The sequence below is a fragment of the Myodes glareolus genome, chromosome 5, assembly GCF_982192425.1.
Source record: "Myodes glareolus chromosome 5, mMyoGla1.1, whole genome shotgun sequence".
NCBI classification, from domain to species: Eukaryota; Metazoa; Chordata; class Mammalia; order Rodentia; family Cricetidae; genus Myodes; species Myodes glareolus.
The window spans coordinates 81,026,824-81,052,691 of NC_142030.1; positions in this window are offsets into that span (position 1 = coordinate 81,026,824).

Consider the following 25,868-nt stretch of genomic DNA (forward strand, 5'->3'; position numbering starts at 1 on the left):
TCTTTAATTCAGTTTAAATAAATCAGGAGTTAGAAACTGGCATACGAAGACAGCACATTTAACTTTTAAAACATAATTCAGGATACTTGTGTGTAATGCTAAGAAATGAGAGCTGAGGTTGACTTGGAAAGCCAAGGAAAATGATGTGGTAACCCATTACAGTGTTTCTGGTCACTTTGTAGTTTTTTAATATGTATTTTCGAGTCTCTGAGTACAGGTAGTAGTTGTTTAACAGAAATTGACTGAGAAATGCATTCAGACCCCAGGGTTACTAGGCTGATAAAGCCTTCTCTATGTACTCAATATTGTGTCTTAGTTGCTACAATGAAAACAGCAGACCTGGGTGATTTCAACAATGTCTGTGTTTATTTCTCACATATCTAAAACTTGAGAATGCCAAGATCAAAACACCAACACATCAGGTATCTTGTGTGTTCCCTCTTCATAGTGCGTCGACAGACTGTCCGCTCAATTACCTTGCCTTGGCAGATAGATGGTCTCTTTAGCATATGACACTTTTACCCTATATGCCCGTTATCTTCCTAAATCTCCTTCTTTGAGTAGCATGATATTACAGATTAGTCTTCATCAAATCAACTTGAGAGATAAAAATATTCATCCATAGCATTTAGAAATTTAGAATTTTGTATATATATATACACACACAATCTTAGTATTTTACTGAATAAAATAACTTAAAATATTGCAAACATTGCTGATTTATAGAAGGCTCTAGATAGGAAAGTTAGCAATGGTATAACACAGAGAATCAACATTATTTTTAATTTAGAGGATCAAATAAGAACATCCAAGAATTAACTTTATGAGTTTGTTAAAGTAATTAATAGATAAATGAAGTAATACCTAAATAAGTTTAGAATATGCCCCACATGCTTGTGTATTAAATGCTTGGTTCCTAAGCTCATGATGTTATTTTGGAAAGTTATGAGAGTTTAGGACTTAGGACTGGTTAGAGAAAGTATGTCTTTCCAGGGTATGGTTCAAATAGTTCTGTGTAGACCCCTTTTCCCAATGACTGCATTTTACTTCCTATTTTTTTTTTTTTTTAGGATTTTGGTTTTTTTTTTTTTTTGCTCTTTTGTTTCTTTTTTTATTTTTTTCCTCAAAGTTTATTAAAATACAAAAGTCTCCATTTCCACCCCTCCTCCCAACCCCCTCCCACTCCCCCCACTCCCTCTCTTCCTCCCTCTTCATTCCTAAGAGCAGTCAGGGTTTCCTGCCCTGTGAGTAGTTCAAGCTCCTCCCCCCTCTCTCCAGGTCCAGGAAGGTGAGCATCCAAACAGACTGGATCCCAGAAATCCAGTATATGCAGAGGAAACAAGTCCCAGTGTCATTGTCAATGACTTTTCAGAAAAACTCCGGGCCAGCCACATTCAGAGAATCCGGCCACATTCAGAGAATCTGGCTGGATCACATGCTCGCTCAGTCCCAGTTAACTGGCCTTGGTGAACTCTCATTAGATCAGTCCCCTTGTCTCAGTGGGTGATCGCACCCCTCGCGGTCCTGATTTTTTTTTCATGTTCTTCCTCCTTCTGCTCCTCATTTGGACCTTGGGGGACTCCGTCCGGTGCTCCAATGTGGGTCTCCTTCTGTATCGCCATCCATCGTCGGATGAAGGTTCCCTCTGATCTTGCCTTCCTTGCTCACATTCTCTTTCCTTCTGCTTCTCGTTTGGACCTAGGGAGTTAAGTCCAGTGTTCCAGTGTGGGTCTCCGTCTCCATCTCCATCCATCGCCAGATGAAGGTTCTATGGTGATATGCAAAATATTCATCAGTATGGTTATGGGCCAAGGCCAGTTCAGGCACCCTCTCCTCTGTCCAGGAAACAATCTGGGGATCTCTCCTTGGACCTGGGATCCCATTTATAATCAAGTCTCTAGTAAACCCTAAACTGACTCCCTTAGTTGAGATATATTCTTCCCTGATCCCATATCTATCCTTCCTCCCTCCCCCCTCCCAGTCCCCCGAGCATTCTCCATTCCTCCCCTGCTCCCTTCTCTCTAACCCTCTCCCCTTCCAACAACCCTCCCCTCCCCCCCCCCCCCCCCCCCCCCCGCCATGCACCCGAGGTTACCTGGCACTCTTGTCTATTTCCAATCTCCAGGAGGAAAACTACCTGAATTTTCTTCAGGTTCACCCTCCTATCCAGCTTCTCTAGGATCACGAATAATAGGCTCAAAGACCTTTAATTATGGCTAGAATCCATTTATAAAAAGAAAAGAAAACTTCCTATGTTTTAAGATGAATAGTATCTACTTTTTACTGTATTTTTTTTCTCTTTTCTTTTTGCAAGAGGAGGATGGGCTAAGTATCTAGGCATGCAAAACTCTGAAACGAAGAGTCATAGTAAATCCTTACTCCCTTAAGCTGTACCTGTCATTCATTTTGTTTTTGCAGTGATAAAAGTAACTAATAGAGTATTGATGGATACCAAATGAAAGACTATGGTATTTCTGATGGATTTTTCCCCTTGATAAATAGTTGAACCTCTCATTAGTCTTTTTAAATTAAGCACTAGGAAATCTATATGAAAGTGAATTCAGCACTAACAGCCTATCTAAACTTGTGAAGAAGCTGAAAAACTATCTGGAGAGGGAAAATGAGATACAATATTGAAGAAAGATGAACCTTTATAAAGACGGACACTTAAAAGAAATCCCACGTTATCTCAGAATTGAGTATAATAGAGGGTTATTTTTTAAGGCTAGACTCACAGTTTACAGTCCTCTGCATGAATTGGGAACAGGCACTGAATCATGCAACTGGAAGAGAGGCCAGACAGACACCCGCATAGATAGTATAAGAGGCCACACCCATGTGGGCAGGTAACTTAAAGGCTACTAGCGGTAGGAAATCCTATAGCACCTTTATGTACTGTTCTGTGCACATATGTTGAAATAAACAGAAATGTAGAAATTAAGAACAAACAGAAAACTAGAAACAAGGCATTGGTTAAGCAGAAGAGAAGGATTTGGAGATGAAATGTATTCTTATGGGTGGTTCTTTACTGCTTTTTTTGATAGCAAGAAAAGGTAAGCTTCTAATCCAAAGAAATATTTACTGAGAGAGATTTAAAAGAAACCTAAGTAAAGAGAGGGATATAATGTGCAGGTAGCAAGATATCAAATGCCAGATAAGTCTACCTTTCCATAAACTGCCATGTTCTTACCCTTTAGTCTTTATACTTCAAAACAGATCCTTGCCCTTTAGAATTGGTAAGTATATTACATAAGTTATATGGAAATTTTAAAAGTCTATGAATAGATTATTGTCAATAGTTCTAGAAGAAAAGGATTAGCATATCATACATATCAAGAAATAATAGATTTATTTAAATTGTGACATTCCATAGGCTGTTTGGTATGGAAAATGTAAGAATGGATGTCTGGAAATTAATAAGTATACAGAATTTTCATTTATGATTAAGACATGAAGACTCTAAGACAGTAATGTTTACTGTTGGAAAAGATGTGAATCTTTAATCTCACACTAAGTAAGAAATACATGCACTGAATATAAGCCTGAAAGTACATCAGAAACAGAATAATTAACCCCCGAAAGAGGAAAGATTTCAAAAACCAGTGGCCGTAATCATGAAGGAAAACATGGATGTTGGTATACAATGACATCATGGGTGCTAGTATACAATGATGTCAAAATCGTGTCTTTGTCAAAAAGATAGTGTCAGAAAATGACCAGTCAGCGTACTGGGTCATATTTAAAACTTAGTATAGAATTTTATAATTATGGAAAAGGGACTCCTATATGAAAATATAAATCTAGTTCCAAAACTGGAATCTTGTCCCTACTGGGTAGGAGAAAAATAGAGTCACTTACATTATCTTCTAGCATGTGTCTTGACAGACGCCAATCATCCTGTTCAGTGACAAGTCCTATGGTAAAAGCATTGTCTCTAAAAATATGGAAGTGGGATGTATATGTATGACTTTGAGAAAAGGTTTTTTTTTTAAAAAAAAGTGTTAGTTAATTTTTGCTTTTGACTATGTTTGTCATGGTGTCATCATAAAATGTTAAATTTATAGACTTGGTTAACTTTTAACCAGTGTTGAAAGGGATGGAGAATGTTGAGAAACATGAGCCTTTAGAAGGCTTGAAAGAGACAGTTGACTGAAACCACTAACAATGAGAGAATATGAAAAACACTCAAAATATCTTTGCATGTCTGTGGCATACTAAAGTCCAGCCTATCTGAAGATCAAATTATGGTTTCTACACCTGTCATTAATAACATGCAGTAGATTTTTGCACTTAAAGGACAGGTTCAAGTTTTGAAAATGGGACCAACCAAACATTTTTAATTTCATAAAATGATTCAAGAGAAAAAGCTCAAGACTTTCCCTTCAGCAAATCTCAGAATTTCGGTCCATGATTGTTAACATTAGAAGCAGAGTTGAAAACAAGAATTTAAAGAAATATAGCCAATTTCTTTCCATGGTAATTCCCCTCCTCCCCAAACCCAACAACAATAATAACTGCTCCACCAGTATTTTTATTGTAATTATAGGCATGTGAAATAGATTGGGATATGGTAGGTAGCTATGAAAATTACATGTCTTGAAAGTATCATTCTTCTCAAATGAACCGTGAGTCTATGACTCATATTTCAACTCATGATTATATTCATTCTCCACACATATTTTAAAACATTCCTCTTTAGTATTCAGGAAAGCCTACCCCTGATGCGTAGTTAGGATGTATAATATAAAATGGTGCAAGTTTGTCTGAAATGCAGAGTCCAAAAATTTCTAAATCTCAAATTACGCAAGCAAATAAAAGATTTTAAACAAAGGAGTGACTTAATGTACAAGAACCAGACCAGAAATAGTGTTGTATAAAGTTGAATTTTATGTTTTATTTTGGGGCAGGAGAGAGGGCACAACAGTTAAGTATGTGCGGTGCTCTTGCAGTATCCAAGTTCAGTTCTTAGCACGCAAGTTGGGTGCCTCACAACTGCCTGTAACCCCAGGTCCAGGAAAATCAGGCACCTCTGGTCCCTTGTGAAACTATAATCACTTTCACACAGTTCCCATGTTCTTGTAATTGAGCTTAAAATATAAAAACGTGTTTTCATATTTGAAATGAGCTTACAAAATACCAGGTTTCCGTGTGGGATTTTCATATTTATCTTTACTTCCCCGCCTTGTTCTCTATCTCCCTGTTGCTCCTTTCCTATGGCACCTACCATCTCATCCTTTCTGTTTCTTCTTCCAAATTGTTCTAATTCCTCTTTACCCATGCCTTAAAGTCCTCGTTTCTAGCCACATGGGTCCTTTTGAGTTATCCAGTCTTTACCCACATTAACTATTTTCTGGATACATGTATTTACCAGTTAGAGGCTAGGATACTCTATTGGCATGCATTTTTTTGTCTGAATCTCAGTTACTTTGATTAAAATGATGTCGCTCAGTGACATTCGATTTTTTCATGGATGAACTAAACTCTATTGTTATTCAGTTGCGTCACATTTTCATAACACATTTGTCTTTGATGTATACCTAGGGTGATTCCTTTATAAAAGCTATTGTGGAAAGAACAGAGATAAAAATGTGTAGACATGAGTTTCTGTAGTAGGATGGAGAGTCCTTTGCATTATATGCCCAGGGGTGCTCCAGCAGGGTCATTTAGTAGTTCTGTTTTTAACTTTTCTGAGAATTCTTTACTCTGATCTACAGTAACTTGACTACCTTTTCCTGGCATCAATAGCATATAAAGGTTCCTTTTTTCTTACATCATCATCATTTCGACATTTGTTTTCTTGATCTGACTGTTGTTGATAGAATGAGATAAACTATCCAGGTACTTTTGAATTACACTTTTGTGATATCTAGAAATGCTTTACCCTTTAAAAATTTGAATTGGTTACTTGCATTTTCTTTTCACAACTGTATGTTCAGATCATTTGTTAACCTAATGATTGGCAGGTTTTTTTTCAGTATTTTAAAGTTATTTTTATTATGCATTTTAGATATTAATATTTTGTCTGAATATAGTTGAAAAAAACTTTATCTCATTTTGTATGTTGTTTGTTCATTCTGTTGATAGATTCTTTGTGCAGAAGCATTTGAATATCATGTAATCCTGTTCATCTATCCTTAGGACTGTTTCCTGTTTTCTCAGGGATCTATTCAGAAATTTGCTTCTTATAACTTGTCTTGACGTCTTTCTACTACTTTACATTAGCATTTTCAGCATTTACAGTTTTCAATTAAAATCTCTGATGCAGCTTGAATTGGTGATTGTTGAGAGTAAGAGAGATGGATCTGATTTGGTTCTGTGGCAGGTAGATGCCCTGTTTGGCTGAAACACTTTTTGATTAGGTTATATTTCCTTGAGGGAATTTTTCTGGTACCTTTGTACAAAATGCAGTTATCTATAGCTTTCTATGTTTATCTATGGATTTTCTTATTAACCTACAATCTTTATGTCTGTTCTTTAGATCAGTAACTTGCTGAGATTATCATTATGTCTTTATTATAGCTTGAGGTCAGATAATATGGTGCCTCCAACTTTATTTTTGCTGCTTAAAATTATGTGAGGTATCATTGATTTTTTTGTTTCTATATGAACTTTGTAGTTATATTTTCTAGTTCTGTGAAGAATGTCATAAAATTTAGGTGAGGATTGCATTGAATCTATAGATTGCTCTTGATAGCTTAATCATTTTCACAATATTAATCTGTCAATTCAAACACTGGTCTTTTCATTATCTAGTTTCTTCTTCAACTTTGTTTTTCTTTGTTTTGAAAGTTTTCTTAAAAGCATATTCTCCTTCATTTATTTCTACGTACTTTTGCCAGTGCTAGGTAGGTTTTTAAGAATATGTCTTTATTTCTATCTCAGCAAGTTAGTTGTTGATATACATGAATTATACTGGTTTTTAAATGTGGTTTTATAGTATGTTACTTAACTAAAAGTATTTATGAGATTGGGAAATGATTGATGTAGTTCATGGATTTCTTTTTTTTTCTTTTTATTTTTTTCATGGATTTCTTAAAGTATATGATCATGTAATATGGGAATAGCTATTATTGACCTCTATATCTTTTTATACCACGATTGTCCATTATATCTTTTTTGTATTACTCTGTCTAAGACTTTGAACATCATGTTGAACGAAAACAGAAAGAATTAATGCCATGTATCAGGCTGGATTTCTAGTTAAAATTCAGGATTTTTCTTCATTAAATTGTTTTTATTGAACTGTATATTTTCTCTGCTCCCCTCACTCCCACACCCCTCCCCTTCTACTTTCTCCCATAATTCTCCAGTTCCTAATTTACTCAGGAGATCTTATTTTTTTCTACTTCCCTAGAAATGTGTTGAAATTTGTAGACTATTGTTTCTGCATCCATTGAGATCATGTGATTCCTGTCTTTAAGCCTATCAATAAGCTGTATTACATTTATTGTCACATACACTGAACAGACTTTGCTTCTTTGGAATAACATCAACATAATTATAATGCAAGTTGTGCCTTGATTTGTTGATGTAATCTTCAATTTTAATATCTAATTTCTTGAGTTCTTTATACATTTTGGAGATCAGTCCATTGTCTGATGTAGGGTTGGTGAAGATCTTTTCCCACTCAGTAGGCTGTCTTTTTGTCTTATTGACTGTCTCCTTTGCTTTACAGAAGCTTCTCAGTTTCAAGAGTTCCCATTTATTTATTGTTGCTCTCAGTGCCTGTGCTAATGGGGTTATATTTAGGAAGTGGTCTGCTGTAGCCACACATTGAAGGCTACTCCCACTTTCTCTTCTACCAAGTTCCCTGTGGTCAGGTTTATAGTGAGGTCTTTCATCCACTTGGACTTGAGTTTTGTGCATGGTGATAGATATGGATCTATTTTCATTCTTCTACATGTTGACATCCAGTTACGACAACACAGTTTGATGAAGAGGCTTTCTTTTTTTCTATTGTATAATTTTAGCTTCTTTGTCAAAAATCAAGTGTTCATAGGAGCGTGAATTAATATCCAGGTCTTTAATTTGATTCTATTGGTCAACCTTTCTGTTTTTATGCCAATACCAAGCTACTTTTATTACTGTAGCTCTGGAATTGAGCTTGATGTCAGGGATGGTAATGCAGCCAGAAGTTCCTTTATTGTATAGGATTGTTTTGACTCTTCTGGGGTTTTTTTTTTCCATACAAAGTTGATTATTGTTCTTTCAAGGTCTGTGAGGAATTGTGTTGGGCTTTAATGGGGATTTCATTGACTTTATAGATTGCTTTGGTAAGATTACCATTTTTTCTATGTTGATTCTTCCTATTAAAGAGCATGGGAGATCTTTCTATTTTTTGGTGTCTTCTTCAATTTCTTTCTTCAAAGACTTAAAGTTCTTGTCAAATAGGACTTTCACTTCATTGTTTAGTGTTACCCTAAGATATTTTATTTTATTTTTGGCTATTGTGAAAGATGAGGTTTCTCTGATTTGCCTCCCAGCTTCTTTATCATTTGTATATAGGAGGGCTAGTTATTTTTTTTTAGTTGATCTTGTATCCTGCCATATTACTGAAGGTATTTATCAGCTGTAGGAGTTCTCTGATAGAGTTTTTTTTTGGTCACTGATGTACACTATCATATCATCTGCAAATAACAAAAGTTTGATTTCTTTCTTTCCAATTTGAGTCCCTTTGATATCCTTTTGTTGTCTTACTGCTATTGCTAAAACTTCAAGAATTATGTTGAAGAGATATGGAGACAGTGGACAGCCTTATATCATTTCTGATTTTAGTGGAATTGCTTTGAGTTTCTCTCCACTTAATTTGGTGTTAGCTATCAGCTTGCTATATGTTGCTTTTATTATATTTAGATATGATCCTTGTATCCCTAATCTCTCCAAGACCTTTATCATGAAGGGGTGTTGAATTTTGTCAAATGTTTTTTCAGTATCTAATGGAATGTTAGTACATTTTTTTCTTTCAATTTATTTATATGATGGATTACATTGATAGATTTTCATATGTTAATTGAGTGAAGCCTACTTGGTCATGATGGATGATTTTTTTTGATGTGTTCTTGGATTCAGTTTGCCAGTATTTTATTGATAATTTTTGCATCCATGTTCAAGAGTGAGATTGTTCTGTAATTCCTTTTTTTTGGGTTGAGTTTTTGTGCCGTTTTAGTATCAGGGTAACTGTAGCTTCATAAAAAGGATTTGACAATGTCCCTTTAGTTTCTATTTTGTGCAATACTTTGAGGAGTATAGGTATTAGCTCTTCTTGGAAGTTCTGGTAGAATTCTGCACTAAAACCATCTGGCCCTGGACTTTTCTTGGTTGGGGTGTTTTTGATGACAGATTCTATGTCCTGGTAGCTTATAGGTCTATTTAAATTGCTTACCTGGTCTTGATTTAATTTTGGTATATGGTATCTATCTAAAAAATTGTTCATTTCTTTTACATTTTCCAATTTTGTGAAATACAGGTTTGTGTAGTAACACCAAATAATTCTCTGAGTTTCCTCAGTGTCTGTTGTTATGTCCTCCTTTTCATTTCTGATTTTTTTAGTTTGGATGTTCTCTCTCCACTTTTTAATTAGTTTTGATAAGGGTTTGTCAGTCTTGTTGATTTTCTCAGAGAACCTGCTCTTTGATTCATTGATTCTTTGTATTATTTTCTGTGTTTCCATTTTGTTAATTTTAGCCCTCAATTTAATCATTTCCTGTCTTCTTTTCCTTTTGGGTGAGACTTCTTCTTTTTGTTTTACAGCTTTCAGGTATGCTGTTAAGTCACTAAAGTGTGCTTTCTCTGTTTTGTTTATGTGGGCACTTAGTGATATGAACTTTCCTCTTAGCACAGCTTTCATAGTGTCCTATAGGTTTGGTTATGTTGTGTCTTTATTTTCATTGAATTCAAGCAAGACTTTAATTTTTTTCTTTCTTCCTTCCTTGACCTAGGGGTGGTTCAGTAGTTGACTGTTCAATTTCCATGAGTTTGTAGGCTTTCTGAAAGTAGCATTGTTAAATTCTAACTTTAATTCATGTTGATCCACTAAGACACAGGGGGTTACTCCCAACTTTTTTTGTATCTGTGGAGGGTTTCTTTGTTACTGAGTATGTGACCAATTCTAGAGAAGGTTCCATGTGGTGCTGAGAACAAGGTATATTCTTTTGTGTTTTGGTGGAATGTTCAATAAATATTTGTTAAGTCCATTTGATTCATTACATCTGTTAGTTCTCTTATTGGGTTATGCTGGTGGGGGATTACCAGATGTCTGTGTTTTTGCGGGTGTATTTAGTTTCCTTGGGTTGAGGTTTTCCTTCTAGTACTTTTTGTAAGGCTGGGGTTGTGGATATGTATTATTTAAATCTGTTTTTGTCCAGGAATATCTTGTTTTCTTCAACAATGATGAATGATGCTGGGTATAGTAGTCTGGGCTTGCATCCATTGTCTCCTAGTGTCTGCAGAACATCTATCCAGGACCTTCTGACTTTCATGGTTTCCATTGAGAAGTTGGATGTAATTCTGATAGATTTACATTTATAAGTTACTTGTCATTTTCACTTTGCAGCTCTCAATATTCTTTCTTTATTCAGTATGTTTTGTGTTTTGATTATTATATGGCAAGGGGATTTTTTTTTGATCCAGTCTATTTGGTGTTCTGCAAGCTTCTTGTACCTTCATAGGGATATTCTTCTTTAGGCTGGAAAGTTTTCTTCTGTAATTTTGTTGAATATATTTTTTGTGCCTTTGAACTGGAGTTCTTCTTCTTCTTCTACTCCTATTATTTTTAGATTTGGTCTTTTCATGATGTCCCAGATTTCCTGAATGGTTGTGTTAAGAATCTGTTGGATTTAATGTTTTCTTTGACCAATGAATCTATTTCCTCTATAGTATCTTCAGTGTCTAAGATTCTTTCTTTTATCTATTGAATTCTTTTGGTTATACTTGTCTCTGTAGTTTCTGTTCATTTATCCAGATTTTCCATATCTAGAATTCTTTCAGTTTGTGTTTTCTTTATTACCTCAATTTCAGTTTTCAAATATTTAACTGTTTACTTCACCTGTTTGATTGCTTTTTTATTGTTTTTCTTTAGTTTCTTTGAGGGATTTATTAATTTCTTCCAATTGTCTGTTTGTCTTTTTCACTTCCTCTTTAAAGGTCCCCATCATTTTCATGAAGTTAAGTTTAAAGTTGTTTTCCTCTACTTCTACTTGGTTAGAATGATCAGTCTTCCTATTGTGTGCCCGCTGGGTTCTGGTGTTACCATGTTGCTTTTTAGGTTGTTGGATGAATTCTTGCATTGGTGTCTACCCATCTTTTCCTTCAAATGAGACCGGCAGTTTCTTGGGGTCTTGGTTCAATCCTTGCTGTGACTGTTTGAGTACTTAGGAGTTTTTCTTGTTTTGCCCTGTTCTACCATTGTCCGTCTCAGAAAGTCCTGAGGTCTTTATAACCTGCTCTCTTGGTCTTCTCTCCTGGTTTGCTCTCTTGGTGCTCTCTCCTAATCCCCTCAGCATTGTAGCACTCTTTTGGTCCCCTCAGTATTATAGAAAGCTTTCAGCTCTTAGGTGGGATGTGGTTAGTAGCTTGGGGGTCCAGTGGATGGTTTTGGTTTGGGGGATCCTAGCCACAGGAACCTCCCTGCTGGATCTTAGGTTCCCTTATTGGAGCAAGCTGTGTTTCAGAGTTCCACAGAGATTTATGGCAATTTGGAGAGTTTGGGAGCAGGTGTAGCTAGTAGTTTTGATTGCAGCTAGATGGGTTAGGGGGTAGCCTAGCTTTAGGAAAACTCCCTGCTGGCTGGCAAGAAAAGCCTAGGGAGTTGGGGAAGGGCCCCAGCGTTTTGTCCCACTGTGGAGATCATAGAAATTGGGGCATCCGGCCATGTGGCTGTTCACTCACCTCTTAGGTCCCCTCAGTATTGGAGCCTTCTTCCATTTCTTTAAGGGAGTTCTTTATTTCCTCTTTAAAGTTCTCCATCATCTTCATAAAGTTACCTTTAAAATCATTTTTTCTTTTTTCCTGCTTCTTCTGTATTAGGATGATCAAATCTTCCTATTGTGATACCACTGGGTTCTAGTGTTACCATGTTGCTTTTGAGGTTTTGGATGAATTCTTGCATTAGCTCCTACCCATCTCTTCCTTCCATTTATGTCAGCAGTGTCCTTGCATCTTGGTCCAGTGCTTGGAGTGGCTGTCTGTGTCTTGGGAATTGGTTTTAGTCTGCTCAGTACTGTCACTGTCTGTGTCTCAGGAGCCACTGAGGTCTCTCTTGGCCCTCTCTGTTGGCCTGCTCCCTTGTTTTGTTCTCTTGGTCCACTCTTTACTGTGTATCAGAGTTCCTCTCTTGCTCTTCTCTGTGTAGTTGCAGCTTGTGTTTCGACATTTCTCTGAGGTTGTAGGGGGTGAATTGGGAAAGTGTTTGGAGTGTCTGGGGGAAGAGTGTGACTTGGAGCTTTCAGGGTCTGATGAATGTATGGGAGTTTTGGAGCAGCCTACCTACATGAAACTCACCTCCTGTCTGGCTATACAAGTCGATTCAGGCAGAGAAGGGGCCTCGGGTTTTGCCCTAGCATGGAAGGTCTAGAGAGTGGGTGTCCCACCCAGTAACTGATCACATAACTCTTGGTCCTCTCTGTGTAGTAGCATGCTGTTTTTCAGTTTCACTTAGATTGCAGAAAGTGGGGAGAGGGATAGGTGAGTTTGGAGGGCAGGGACTTGTAGTTTACAGGGTCTGACAGATGGCCTGGGGGTAGCAGAACAGTCTACCTGCAGGAAACTCTCCTGCTGGCTGTCTAGAGAAGCCAAGGCTGGTTGGGGTGGTGCCCAGGGAACTGCTTTTACTTACTGCTGCCTCTATGTGAGTGGCTGTAGTTCCCCCTATGTGAATGGCTGTAGGACCATTTAGTAGAACCTCAATGGAGCCAAGTCCCTGATGAAAACAAATAGATGATTGGATAATAAAAATATGGTAAACATACACAATGGAACATTATTCAACTCTGCAGAAAAGCAAAATTAAGAATTTCGTAGGTAAATTGATGGAGCTGCCAATAATCATTCTTAGTGAGATGAGGCAGACCCAGGAATTCAAACTTTTATTCTTTTTCTCATGAATAGATGATCATTTTGAATTTTTAATTCAGTGCCTATGGGACACTACCCCGTTGGAGTTTAAGGCCCTTTTCACAGAGGCTGTGTAAGATCATCAGAAAACAAAGATATTTACATGACAATTAATAGCAATAGCAAAATCCCAGTTAAGAAGTAGCAACAAAAATAATTTTATAGTTGGGAGTCACTACAACATGAAGAACAGTATTAAAGGGTTGCAGCTTTAGTGTGGCTGAGAACTACTGCTTTGGATACATGTGTTTATAATGGAGCAACCAAAGAAGGAGTGAAACTACTAAGGGGCCATAGAATGGGAGAGATCTCAATGGATATATGTCAGATGAGTTAAATGAGCAAAATAGGAAGATCTGGTAGCAAAAAGAGTTTGTGGAAAAATGACACTGAAGACCTCGGAAAAAGATATGTGGAAACCTACCATTGTGGAGGCTTCCTAAAATATATACATATATAGTTTAAATGGAGCTACTCTGTAACAGGGTGAGGGGTGGGCAGTACTTCTCCCAGGCACCATAAGCTACTAAATGAATAGTCCAGTGCCTGTTTTATGATGCTTCCTTTCATGTTGCTGTTCAGTGGGGGTAATAGATCCCCAACACTACAGAATATTGCCATGGTTCTTTATTCTATTAACATTTTGCAGCAAAATAAACACACATTTAGTAAGAATATACACATCAACCATATCAATTTTTTAATTTATTATTCAATGTAATAAATTTCACAGAGAATTGCTTCAGACGGGAACTCAGATGCTCTTTGTTTGAGTAACCCCTCTCTGGGTCCCATAAGATATGCACATGATCATTTCACAATCTCAATGCTGAATATTTTAACTAAAAACACATGCTTTTTTGACAGCTCTGAGACATAACGATTTTCATATCTAAGATAGGTATAAAGGGAACATGTGAGGGCATTGTATTTTCAGATTATTTAAATTTTTAATTGTGTCAGAGCATATAAAGCTAAACTGAACATCAAAAGAAAGCAAACAGAAAACCAAAAGGCTCTTTTTAGACCCGTTGTCTCAGGAAAGCTCAGTAGAAAAATATTGTCATTTAAAGTAAATTGACATTCTGAGTAGAGCAAATTCTGATTTTTCTTTAAAGCACAGGCTAAATGAAGCATGAGAGGCGAATTTGTGTATTTCCCCTAATGCCTCATGAATACTTTGTAGAGCTTCTTCAAAGGTCAAAACCACATAAGCAGTGCCATGCCAATTAAAACTGTTTACAGATTAAAATGTGTTTTGGCTTGTGTTAAGTTCCTCTGAATAATTTGGGATGCGCGAAGGGTCAGTTATTGCACAAATCTGAACTGGGGCCATTTTTCCAAATCAGTTGATCCTAGAGGCTAAGCTTTTTTTTTTTTTTTAACACATTTAAAGTTGTAAAAGTTTATTTCATGCCTATAATGTACACATGTGGGCATGTTCTACTCCTTTGTGTTGAAATTCTCCTGCTGGGTTCTGGAACATCACTGACTCTCTGAACATGGTGGTTACCACGGCTGATAGGGAGAGAAGAAATTGTCAAAGCAGATAATGGCTGGTATCTTCCAGGAAGTGACAAAGTGGCTTCTGTTCTCCCTTTGTTGATGGTCATGATGCTCAGAGTCAAGCTTAAACCTCCTGCAAGGAACAGAATCAACAAAGTGGAATATATTGAGTATGCTTAGCTGGTTACCATCTAGATTATTTATCTACATTCAAAATGGATGTTTCAGAAAACATTTTTTTAAGTGTTACTTTTATTTGTATTTGTGTGCATGGTGTCTCACGGCACGCATGTGGTATGTAGGTCAGATAACAATTGGTAAGCTCTTTCTCTCCCTAAACCATCTAGGGTCCCAGTAATTGAACTTAAGTCAGCAAGCTTGGCAGTTTCTTTACCTGATGAGCCATTTAATGCTGTTTTTACATTTCTCAAACATGTACAGCATCTGTAATTTTTCTTTTTGCTTTTGTTTTTCAGGTTTAGAGTTAAATGTGATAAGCCTCCCTGTCATGTATGCACTCAAATACAATTCCATTGTAAATTTTGTGCTTTTGCTACTAGTTTTCGTGGCTGCCTTTTGGTTTATGAGGAATGCAGTGTTAGCTGATTAGGAAGCGCTGTAAATGCAGAGTGGCACATTTCCTGGTGCTGTTGGAGGTGTTCATCTTCCAGCAACGCTGTGAGTGCTGGGTGTGGCTCTGATCCCTGAGGCCTCCAGACTTTCTTCTCTTTTAAGATTTTAGGTTGCATTTTATTTATTATTGTTATTATTATTATTTATTTATTTATTAGTTTTTGTATGTGTGTGTAGGGATGTGTGTATTACTGTGGTTGCATGAATGCCATAGTGCGAGTGTGTGGCTGTATTAGTGTGGGTGAATGAATGCAGCTGTGTGTGTGTGTGTGTGTGTGTGTATGTGTATGTGTGTGTGTGTAAGTCAGAGAACAACTGGCAGAAGTTGGTTCTCATTTGTCTCATGTCATCTCTGGTACTTGGAAACAGAGCCTTTACCCACTATGTCATCCCACCAGCTATGTCTTTGTATCTTTAAGACTGAATATGAGAATGACAGTATGCATATCACTGAGTGAAATTAAGTACAGACATTTTAAAAGGTTCAATATCAGAAAATCAGAGAATGTATTTATATATTCTGATGCGGTTACTCCCTACATGAATTATTCATTCACTTTCTTTAAGATTATCTTTACTAACAGAATGTGACTTATTAGTGCAAAATAGTTAAAAATGAATTTACAGACAGTTGGTAATTTGGCTAATAATATTTTCATGTTCTGCTTTCTGTGGATTGTTATTTGGGGGTCACACTTGATATGTTTCAAATATTCCTGTAATTATCATTGTTAAGTCTTGTTTACATTCTTCACCGTTACAAAAAAGCTTAAAATTCTGTAAAGAAAACTGAAGTGTGTTGTGTTTAAGTAAAAAAATGCTTTCCAGTTTTTTCCCACTTTAATAATGATTGGTAAATATTATCACTCCTTTCCATCATTTTTATTGTAAGCTGTACTGCTTTTTATATTCAAAGTTTTTGGAAAGTTAGAATTTTAAATGAAAGCTAAGAAAAATTTTTATATATTATAAATCTTTAAACACTATAAATGTTTAAATTAGATTCTTTTTTGATGTTTCTTAGCTTAAATTTTCCCTTTATTGACAGTCCATTCCTCAAATTGTCCTAGTCAAACATCTTAGGTTTATTTTTCACTGTTTTTTTACTTGTTAAATTCAATCTGTCAGGAATTTTTTTAAAAAAAAATATTTAAAGATGTTTATTTTATGTCTATAGTGATTTTTCCTGCACACATGTCTCTTCACAACTATTCTTCCTATTGCCCGTGGATGAGAGAAAGTGGAGTCAGATACCTTGAAAGAGAATTATGAGTAACCTGGAACTGGAATTTTTAATGGTTGTGAGGTACCACATGACTTCTTAAATTAGCAGTCGGTAGCATCATAATGTAGTGTATATATATATATATATCTGCAGATCTATATATATAAAAGTTATTTTCACTGAGTGGTGGTGACACACACCTTTACTCCCAGCCCTCGGGAGACAGATGCTGGTGAATCTCCTGGTTTACAAGAGATAGTTCTAGGACACTCTAAAAAAAACCCTGTCTTGCTAAACCAACCTCCAAAATATGAAGTTATTTTCATTAGTATATAAGTAAGCTTTAGTGAAGTAGTAAATTGAGATGTATTTATTAACATGTGTAATTTTCGAAATTTTATTTTAAATATATATTTTATTTCTTAACAGTTTTATATACATTAAATCTTCTATATCTATATAGTGAATTCTGATTTCTCTCACCACCGTCTTTCTTTTCTCCTTCCCACTCTTTTAGTCTCCTTGTTTCTTTCCTAAAATCTCTTTCCCATATTTGAATCTTTTTACTTTGTTCTGTGACCTATTGAGTTGAACAATGACCATCTACATGAGCAGGAATAGAACTATTGTTTAGAGAATAATATACGATCTAGCTTAGTGTTCTAGTGCTATGAAGAGAATCTGTGACAAAGACAGCTCTTAAAAAGGAAAATGCTTAATTGCTCACTTACTGTTTTAGAGCCTTAGTCCATCCTCATCATTGTGCACAACATAGTGGCTGGCATGACAGTGTGATGTTGGAAGTTGTTGAAGAGCTACATCCTGATACACAAGCAGAGATAGAGCCTGAACCTGGCAATGACTTTTGAAACCTAAAAGCCCACCCCCAGGAATACACTTCCTCCAACAGGCTTCCTCTTATAATCTTTTTGCTCCTATCAAAGTGTTACATTCCTTGGTGAATATATGATCCTATGGGTGCAGTTCTTATTCAAAGCACCATATCCATCTATCTATCTGTCTTTTTATCTGTCTGTCTATCTATCTGATTGTCTATCATCTATCTCTCTGTAACTGTCTGCAAGGATATTTATTAGAATGCTTACAGACTGTGGTTCTGTTAGTCCAACAATAGGCATCTACCAATGGAAAGTCCAAGAACGTTGTAATTGTTCAGCCTATGAGGATGTGTATTTCAGCTGGTCTTCAGTATACACCATAAGCCCAAAGAAGTAGACTCTAATGGCAGTGAATGAATGAACTTGTTAGTGAGAATGAGAGCAAGCAGACAAAGAGCAAAAGCTTTCTAACTCCATGTCCTTTATTTAGGCTGTCAGCAGAAGGTGTGGCCCAGATTGAAAGCTGATCTTCCCTACTCAAAGTATCTAGATTTAAGCTGTATCTTTCTATCTCACAGAACTGGGATTAAAATATATCTTCTCACATCAAATGATTTAATTAAGAAAAAAATCCCTCATAGGTATTTCCAGTTGATTGGGTTTTAGTTGTGTCCAGGTGTACTCATGGTGACAACTAATAGTCTTTATGTGATTTATTTCAGAGAAAGTTCCATGGGCTGTTAAGAAAAAAGTATATTCTACAGTGTTTGAAAGGAAATTGTCTGTAGTTATCTGTTAGGTTCATTTGATTTGTGCTATTATTCAACTCCAATGCTTCTCCATTTCTGTTTTGTCAAGACAGGCCATTGTCCATTGGCAAGAGTCGGGTATTGAAGTTTCTATTACTGTGTTGCAGTGAATTTCTATGATATCAGCAGTATTTGTTTAATAAAATTTGAATGCACTTGATTTGGTGTTTTTCTATTTAACATTGTGATATATCTGGATAAATTATAGCCTCAATCCATGGGAAGTAACCTTTGTTTCTTGTAACTGTTCTTGCTTTGAACTCTATATTGCCTGATAGATATCAGAGTAACTATGTCTGCTTATTTCCTGTTCCATTTGCTTGGAACACCTCTTCCCATCTTTGTACCCTTAGTTAATATCTATCTTATATAGAGAGACAAATTTCTTCAAGGCAGCAAAAAGACAATAATGTTTGATAATCCATTTTTCTAGTCTGTGTCTTTTTTAAATTGTTATCGGATATCATAATTGTTATGATATTCAGAGATAGGTATGTACTAATTCCTGCAGCTTAGTTAATTTTGCAGTATTTTCTTATTCCTTATTTGACCAAGTTTTAGTATTACTTTTTCTCTACATCATTTTGATTTTCATTCTAAAGTATCCCTTCCAAGTATCCTCCTTAGAGATGGTTTAATGGAAATTTGGTTGTCTTCTTTTTATTTTGGAAAACATTTGTTTCCCCAATTATACAGATAGTTTTCCTGAGTATATTATGTTGTGTTGGTAGTTGTTTTTTGTTTTTTTTTTTTTTCCTGAAGACTGAAAGAACACACAAGAGACCTGGGTCATTCAAAAGGAGATCAGCTGAATGCCATTTATTCAACCTTGGGGAAATCCTTGAATACCTAGCTGTTACACAAGGAATTCCCCCTGGCACGTGAGAAATTGCCACACCCAAGATGGAGTAAACAATGCTCTTCAGCAGTCACCAGGAGGAGCAGAGGGAACAAAAAAACAAACAACGTTTTAGCTGGATGATCAGAAACTGTCCTCAAGATGAACTCCAGGAACAGGGGTAGACCTGGGTCCTATATGTAATTTTTATGTGTTAAAGTTAAAACTTTCTCTTTTCTTCTTTTAATTTTTTTATTAAAATTTTCCACCTCCTTCCCTCCTCCTATTCCCCTCCTCCTCCCCCTGCTCTATCCAGTCCTAAGAGAAGGCAGGGTACCTTGTCATGTGGGAAGTCCAAGGACCCCCCCCCCATCCAGGTCTAGGAAAGTATGTATCCAAACAGACTAGAATCCCAAAAAGCCAGTGCATGCAGTCGAATCAAATCCCAGTGACATTATCATTGGCTTTTCAGTCAGGCACCATTGTCAGCCACATACAGAGAGTCAGGTTGGATCACAATGCTCATTCAGTCTCAGTCCAGATGGCCTTGGTGAGCTCCCACTAGATCAGTCACACTATCTCAGTGGGTGGACCCCTTGCCCTCCTGACTTCCTTGATCATATTCTCCCTTCTTCTGCTCTTCATCTGGACCTTGGAAGCTCAATTCATTGCTCCAATGTGGGTCTCTGTCTCTATCTCCAATCGATCACCAGATAAAGGTTCTACGGTGATATTCAAGATATTCATCAGTGTGGCTATGAGACAAGGCCAGTTCAGGCACCCTCTACTCTGCTGTCCAAGTACATAGCTGGGGACATTCCCTGGGACACCTGGGAACCCTTCTAGAGCCAAGTCTCTTGCCACCCCTAAAAATGGCTCCCTTAATTAAGATATCTTCTTCCTTGCTCCCATATCCTCCCTTCCTTCATCTCAACCATCACACTACCCAATCTCTCCCCAATCCTCTTCTTATTCCTTCTTTTTCCCCTATCCCCTTTCCTCACCCCACCCCACCCCCATGCTCCCAACTTTTTCCCAGTGATTTTGTCTACTTCCAATTTCCAAAAGGATAAATATATGTTTTTCTTTGGGTTCACATTATTATTTTGCTTCTCTAGGATCATGAAATATAGGCTCAATGTCCTTTATTAATGCCTAGAATCCACTTATGAGTGAGTACAAACCAAAGTCATCTTTTTGGGTCTGGGTTATCTCACTCAATAAATTATTTTCTAATTCCATCCATTTGCTTGTAAAATTCAAGATGTCATTGGTTTGTTTTTTTTTTCCACTGAATAGAACTCTAATGTGTATACATACCACACTTTCTTTATCCATTCTTCTAATGAGGTGCACCTAGGTGGTTTCCGGGTTCTGGTTATTACAAATAGTGTTGTTATGAATATAGTTGAACAAATGCTTTTGCAGTATGATTCGGCATCCTCTGGGCATATTCCCAAGAGTGGAATTGCTGGATCCTGAGATAGGTTGACTCCCAGTTTCCTGAGAAACCGCCACACTGATTTCCACAGTGGCTGCACAAGTTTGCATTCCCACCAACAATGAATGAGTGTCCTCCTCACTCCACATCCTCTCCAACATAGGCTATCATTGGTGTTTTTGAGTTTAGCTATTCTGACAGGTGTAAGATGGTATCTCAAAGTGGTTTTGATTTGCATTTCCCCGATCGCTAAGGAGGTTGAGCATGACCTTAAGTGCCTTTTGGCCATTCGGAGTTCATCTGTTGTGAATTCTCTGTTCAGTTCAGTACCCCATTTTTTAATTGGGTTAATTAGAGTTTTAGTGTCTAGTTTCTTGAGTTCTTTGTATATTTTGGAGATCAGACCTTTGTCAGATGAGGGGTTGGTGAAGATCTTCTCCCAGTCTGAAGGTAGCATTTTGTCTTACTGACAGTGTCCTTTGCTTTACAGAAGTTTCTCAGTTTCAGTAGGTCCCATTTATTCATTGATTCTCTAATTGTCTGTGCTACTGGGGTTCTACTTAGGAAGTGGTCTCCTGTGCCTATGTCTTGTAGACTATTTCCCACTTTCTCTTCTATCAGATTCAAAGTGGTCAGATTAATATTGATGTCTTTAATCCATTTGAACTTGAGTTTTGTGCATGGTGATAGATAAGAGAAATAAATTAATTTTGCCTTCCAGACAAGATCACTCTTATGCTTATGGTTAAAACAAAAATACATAATATTGCACTAATGCATCTATTAAAACACATAAAAATTGTACAAATGTCTCTTGTTATGTAAAAACTGTGATGTGAATTTAATTTTTAAAGTTATAAAGATTTTCTGTCATTTAACAATAGTGGTAAAATTATAGGATAAAACATTCTTAATTATGTTGAAATGTGTCCCCTCTTCTTTATTAAAGTGGAAATAAATTTGAATCTGATATAGGATATAGGATACTAGAACCACAGACAGTCATGAGATAAATAACTATGTCTAACAGCAGAAATAGCAGAAGTAAAAAAGATAGCTAATAATGAAGCATTGTTTCGTGTCATTTCTCTGTGCTTCATGAAGTTAGCAATGTACCAAGACCAAGCAAGCAGTTAAATAGCCTCAGTCCTCTCTGAGAATTTACTGCCAATCAAATTATTGACTACAAATGAATATTATAGGCAAAGCTGACAGAACCACCTTCACACATCATTCAGTAATGAATAACAGGGGCTTGTCAAAAGAGGAAAACAATGTTTTTATGAGTCATTATTCCAACAGATCATAATGACTACAATCTACACAAGGAATATTATTACAGTACAGTTTTTAATAGTGGAAAATATTGCTGATCTTTCTATGAATGATAGAATTTAAATATGTGCTGTTATGCCCCTAATCACATAATTTTTCCAATTACTAGGTTATTTAAAGAATATAAATAAAACATTTAGATAAGTTACTAGTATTTTTTTTTTTAGTAAATTTTATTAAATTATAAAAGTTTCCATTTCCGCCCCCCCCTCCCAACACCCTCCCACTCCCCCCACTCCCCCCCTCCTTCCCCTCCGTCCCCCAGGGCAGTCAGGGTTTCCTGCCCTGTGGGAAGCTCCAGCTCCCTCCCCCTCCCTCCAGGTCCAGGAAGGGGAGCATCCAAACAGACTGGATCCCCAAAATCCAGCATATGCAGAGGAAACAGGTCCCAGTGTCATAGTCAATGGCTTTTCAGAAAGACCCCGGGCCAGCCACAGTCAGAGAATCCGGCCAAATTCCGAGAATCTGGCTAGATCACGTCCTCGTTCAGTCCCAGTCCGGCTGGTCCCGGTAAACTCTCATGAGATCCGTTCCCTTGTATCAGTGGGTGATAGCATCCCTCGCAGTACTGATTTCGTTTTTCATGTTCCTCCTCCTTCCGCTCCCCCTCCGGACCTCGGGGGGCTCAATCCGGTGCTCCAATGTGGGCCTCCGACTGCATAGCCGTCCTTCGCCAGAGGAAGGATCTATGGTGATAAGCAAAATATACATCAGTATGGTCATGGGCCACGGCCGATTCAGGCACCCTCTCTTCTGTCCAGAGAGCAATCAGGGGGATTTCTCCTTGGACCTGGGATCCCATATATAATCAAGTCTCCTGTAAACCCTAAAATGGCTCCCTTAGTTGAAATATATTGTTCCCTGATCCCAAATTCATCCTACCTCCCTCCCCCCCCCCCATCCCCGGCCACCAAGCTTTCCCCGTTCCTCCCCGACTCCCTTCTCTCTAGTCCTCTCCCCCTCCATCGACCCTCCCACCCCCCCATGCACCCGAGGTTACCTGGGACTCATGTATATTTCCTACCTTCTGGTGGATGGCTAAATAATCTTCATCAGGTTCATCTTCTTATTTAGCTTCTCTAGGATCACGAATAATAGGCTCAAAGACCTTTAATTATGGTTAGAATCCACTTATGAGTGAATACATACCGTGTTCCTCTTTTTGGGTCTGGCTTACCTCACTCAGTAAAGCGTTTTCTATTTCCATCCATTTGTATGCAAAATTCAAGATGTCATTGTTTTTTACCGCCGAGTAAAACTCTAATGTATATATGTTCCACACCTTTTTTAACCATTCTTCTATTGAGGGGCACCTAGGTTGTTTCCATGATCTGGCTATTACAAATAGTGCAGCTATGAACATAGTTGAACAAATGCTTTTGTAGTATGCTAGGGAATCTTTAGGGTATATTCCCAAGAGTGGTAATGCTGGGTCCTGAGGGAGGTTGACTCCCAGTTTCCTGAGAAACCGCCACACTGATTTCCACAGTGGCTGCACGAGTTTGCATTCCCACCAACAATGGATGAGTGTTCCCCTCACCCCACATCCTCTCCAGCATAGGCTATCATTGGTGTTTTTGACTTTAGCTATTCTGACAGGTGTAAGATGGTATCTCAAAGTGGTTTTGATTTGCATTTCCCTGATCGCTAGGGAGGTTGAGCATGACCTTAAGTGTCTTCTGGCCATTCGAAGTTCATCTGTTGTGAATTCTCTGTTCAGTTCAGTACCCCATTTTTTAATTGGGTTAATTAGAGTTTTAGTGCCTAGTTTCTTGAGTTCTTTGTATATTTTGGAGATCAGACCTTTGTCTGATGAGGGGTTGGTGAAGATCTTCTCCCAGTCAGAAGGCAGCCTTTTTGTCCTACTGACAGTGTCCTTTGCTTTACAGAAGCTTCCCAGTTTCAGTAGATCCCATTTATTCATTGTTTCTCTTATTGTCTGTGCTGCTGGGGTCCTACTTAGGAAGAGGCCTCCTGTGCCTAAATCTTGTAGACTACTTCCCACTTTCTCTTCTATCAGGTTCAAAGTGGACGGATTAATATTGATGTCTTTAATCCATTTGGACTTGATTTTTGTGCATGGTGATAGATATGGATCTACTTTCATTTTTTTACAGGTTGACATCCAGTTATGCCAGCACCATTTGTTAAAGATGCTTTCCTTCTTCCATTGTATACCTTTAGCTCCCTTGTCGAAAATTAGGTGTTCATAAGTTTGTGGGTTAATATCTGGGTCTTCTATTCGATTCCATAAGTCGACTTCTCTGTTCTTATGCCAATACCAAGCTGTTTTCAATACTGTAGCTCTATAATAGAGTTTGAAGTCAGGGATGGTAATGCCTCCAGAAGTTCTTTTATTGTATAAGATTGTTTTGGCTATCCTGGGTTTTTTGTTTTGCCATATAAACTTGATTATTGTTCTCTCAAGGTCTGTGAAGAAGTTTGATGGGATTTTGATGGGGATTGCATTGAATCTATAGATTGCTTTTGGTAGAATTGCCATTTTTACTATGTTGATTCTCCCAATCCAAGAGCAGGGGAGGTCTTTCCATTTTCTGGTATCCTCCTCAATTTCTTTCTTCAAAGACTTAAAGTTTTTGTCAAATAGGTCTTTCACTTCCTTGGTTAGAGTAACCCCAAGATATTTTATGCTATTTGTGGCTATCATGAAGGGTGATGCTTCTCTGATTTCCCTCTCTGCTTCTTTATCCTTTGTGTATAGGAGGGCCACTGATTTTTTTGGAGTTGATCTTGTATCCTGCCACGTTACTAAAGGTGTTTATCAGCTGTAGGAGTTCTTTGGTAGAGTTTTTGGGGTCGCTTATGTACACTATCATATCGTCAGCAAATAACGAAAGTTTAACTTCATCCTTTCCAATTCGAATCCCCTTGATCCCCTTATGTTGTCTTATTGCTATTGCTAGAACTTCAAGTACTATATTGAAGAGGTATGGAGAGAGTGGACAGCCTTGTCGTGTTCCTGATTTTAGTGGAAAGGCTTTGAGTTTCTCTCCATTCAGTTTGATGTTAGCTGTCGGCTTGGTTGGTAGTTGTTTTTATTCAAAGCTTGTAATACATCTTTCCAAGACTTTCTACCTTTTATAGCTTATATTGAAAAGTTGTTACTCTGACTGACCAACCAGTGTGTGTTGACTGTTCTCTCTTGCAGCTGTCAGAACTTTTTTGTTCTATTAGAGATTTAAGGAATTTCATTTCTACTCCTGTTTGCTTAAATATATAATAAAAATAAATATATATTTATTATATTTGCCTCTTCTATCAGGGTTAGAATCTTTTGTTTTATTTAGAAGAGGTTTATTCCCCCTAAGGTTTTATTGAATGTATTTCTGTGTTTTTTACACTGAATCCAGGTCCTTTTCCATAAGTCATTCATTTGTTTCTTTTATGGTCTTCCAATGTATTTCTATGTCTTACTTATAATTTTTAAAATTTATTATCAGTCTTGACTGAGTTATCCAGTACACTTCTTTATCTTTAAAACATGATATTCTGTTCATCAGAGGATCCATTATGTTGGTGAAAGTTATCACTGATTATGACTTAATGAATTGTTCATTTATAGCATCTTTCACTCAGTTTTTGTTTTACAACTTCTATCTCTTTATTAAGTTGTAGTTTTGCTTCTTGAGTTGATTTATTTTTTTTCAGTTACTTTTCTTCTGTCGGAGTACCTTCATGTCTTTTATAAACTGTATAAATATGATTACAATCACTCAAATAAATTTTTGTTTAATATTTTGTAAAGTTACTTTCATTGAAATTTTTTACTATGGGACTGGTAGTATTAGGAGGTGGATATATGTTATCTATTTTTTAGATTTGTTTCTATTTTTTATGTTTGTTTCTGTGTTGGTACCAGGCATCCACAGGTAGTTTCTTGTTTGAGTTTCCTTCCTTCCTTCCTTCCTTCCTTCCTTCCTTCCTTCCTTCCTTCCTTCCTTCCTTCCTTCTTTCCTTATTTCCTTCCTTCCTTCCTTCCTTCTTTCCTTCCTTCCTTCCTTCCTTCCTTCCTTCCTTCCTTTCTTCGTTCCTTCCTTCCTTCCTTTCTATCTTTTTCCCTCATTTTCTTCAATTCAAATCTCTTCTCAAATAAGGCTTGGTTCATGCCTTT